At 44.5% G+C, this 2,871-nt stretch overlaps 1 protein-coding gene across 1 annotated transcript in view; it reads right to left on the bottom strand.

Moving 5' to 3' along the window:
• LOC113820167 (decapping and exoribonuclease protein) overlaps window positions 1-2,871 on the bottom strand; it is a gene marked incomplete in the record, with an annotated part of 41,861 nt that overhangs the window by 1,547 nt on the left and 37,443 nt on the right. The window contains 1 exon segment of the mRNA XM_070132945.1: window positions 1-2,871. This exon segment is cut by the window's left edge and continues 1,547 nt beyond it.

Consider the following 2,871-nt stretch of genomic DNA (forward strand, 5'->3'; position numbering starts at 1 on the left):
ATTCAGGTCATGCATATGTTGAAAAGTGAAAAGTCTCAGGATCTCCCACAACGATTCGCGGTGCAGCAAATCAAACACCTTCTTGAGGTTGATGTAGGCTGCAAGCAGCTGATGAAAAAACTCATGACGACGTTCTACAATGACTCAAAGCGCTAAGATGCAGTCTATTGTGGACTTGCCAGGAGTGAATCCAGATTGCTCCAGTGCTTGGTGTCTACCTGATGCAAATGCTCAAAATACTCAGCCCAACGTTCACAAACCCCAACATGATCTAAGATAATCCGTCCATCCACTAGGTGGACCACAGACATCCATGAGGGATTGGAATTCAGTTTTCTCAGGGCTTGGTAGGCAGGATAAAGGTCATTTACTAGGAAATGGCTTTTTACCTCCTCGGCAAGATTCCTGATAAACTGTTCCTTATCCCTTATCAGCAGTGTCCTAGCCCTGCGCACCAAGGATGATATTCTGCCTTGTCCTCGGACATTCACCAATGGACTCATGGTCTGCATCGAGTGTTTCACACTGAAAGGAATCCCATAGTGCTACAGGATCTGTCAGGTTTTCAAGCACTGTTAACCGATCAGAGATTGCTGCAGTGAACCTACGCATACATTCCTCTTTGCCCAGTCTGTCAAAGTGAAACACCCTAAAGTGGCTACTGGAGAGATGGGGAGATTTAAAGTGAACTTGCAGGGTTGCTACAACCAATCTATGGTTAGTGTCACAGAACTCGGCACTCCTGTAAACTCTGCAGTTCTAAAGGATTCTCCAGCGAGTGCTAACAAGGATGTGGTCAATCTCCTTGGCCACCATACCCATATCACTGTACCTAGTCCAGTGAGGCAGATTTAAGTGCTGATACCAGGAGCTGGTAATCCTCATTCTCTGGGATCTAGTCCCAGAAAAGGAGACTGTTCTTTTTCCCGAGATCAACTCCCAAGCCATGGGGACCAACAGACATTAGGTAGTCAGCTCAATCACAGACAGATGCCGCACTAAAGTCTCACAGCCGCATTTGTCTGCCACAGCTTTGAGTTTGGCCTCTTTCACATCGAGTTTACATACATCGGTAGGAGCGTACACAGCAATAAGAGACACAAAGCCAAGAGCGTACTTCAGTCTCAATGTCATAATACGCTCATCAACCAGAGACACCTCAACTACCGGAGGTTGAGGTCAGCTGGAGATGGCTATGGCTACTCCCTGGAGATGACCATTGCCTCAGCCTGATCAGTAATAGGTGTACCCACCCATACTGAGCATGCCGCTGCAAGGTCTCCTCACCTCTGAGAGGGCAGCCACCTCAACTCCCAGCCACTTCAGTTCCCTTGATAGCAGGAGTAATCCCTCATCCTGCTGTAAAGACCAGATGTTCCAAGCTCCCACCCATACAGCCTGCCTAAGATTAAACCTCAGGCAGTTGCTCCGGGCAGATGCCACCTCTGCCTCCCCATATATAAGGAGGTGGCAGGATGTGGGGCCCATTGTCTGCCTGTGGGGTTCCTGAGGGACTTGCCCTACAGGCCTCACATTGGGGTGGCGGCTGCCAGAGCGCAGATGGGACGAGTAATTCATGTTCCCAACCTGAGCCCCAGCAGGCGCCCTCCCCACAGGACCTACAGCCTGTCTCACTTGCTGGGTAGGAGGAGCAATCCAGCATTTCTATTTATATCTGCCATAGGGGTCTATCTGGCGGGAGGAGGACTGGCAAAGCCCACCTACCCTGAGCCTCCCATTTACCCTAGGGGGCTTAGGGGCAGGAGTTGGTACAGGGTGTGTTCACACACTGGTGGGTCATGACTCAGTACCTCTGGGGCCTCCTGCTGCTCCAAGATCCCCTACAGATTAGCCAGGGACTGCAAGGTGACCAGTTTCCCATAGGTGGCCATGATGAGGCACTGTAGAAGTCTCAATGAGGGAGAGGCTATGAAATAGCAGGGGAGTCTTCTGCAGAGCTGCTCCCTTTTTCATACTAGGCTAGCTAGCAGTGTACTTTGCTAAAAAGATAAATTCAGGGATAAAGTGCCATCTTTACATGTGCCAGAGCTCAGGTGGGCTTGCCATTTCCTGATGTGTCTCTTTATATGTCACATGATGATTAAGTTTATAATGATCATCATAATATATACATAATCACCATGCAAATGAAGACAGACAGCAATTACATATCAATTCAATAAGTTTGAACTACTTACTACTAACCAAATACCCTATTGAGATTTTTTACAACAGCCTCCTTGCTTTCTAAATGTATAAAAATTTATATATGGCTGAATCATAAAATAAGGTAAAAAAAAAAAAAAAAAAAAAAAAAAAAAAATTGTAATATGAAATTATTGCCAATGTAATACTAGTATTTTCATGTTGCCATTAAATGGCATCTACAAGCAATTATCCCACCCCCTCCTCACCCTTTCTGCCCATTCCACCACCATGAGCTTGGGTAGCACTGTACCCTTGTTAAAATATCAAATATTGGTTATAAAATTCTACTTTACTAAAATCTAGTAAATATGTGCGCAAAGCTATAATATCACTTTCTACATCCAGGCAAAATTCTAATTTTCCCTTTCCTAAACTAAGCAATATATGTATGAACTAGTGGTTCCTAAACTTATTATCCATGCAAACCCTTTCTCAAACCTCCAACATGTTTGTGATTCTCCAAACATCTGCCATTCTATTCCTTTTTTTAAGGACAAGAGAACAAAATCAACAATTCGTGCATACTTCAGTTACACAATAAAATTGTTATCTGATATTGCTAGACAAGACATATTGTATGAAAAATTATAGGAATAGTGACAAATGTCTAGATTTGCCTATATTATTTTTTTTCCCTTGCTTACATACCCATCATTAGTAACC

This window comes from Penaeus vannamei, chromosome 18 (genome assembly GCF_042767895.1).
Source record: "Penaeus vannamei isolate JL-2024 chromosome 18, ASM4276789v1, whole genome shotgun sequence".
Lineage (NCBI taxonomy): Eukaryota > Metazoa > Arthropoda > Malacostraca > Decapoda > Penaeidae > Penaeus > Penaeus vannamei.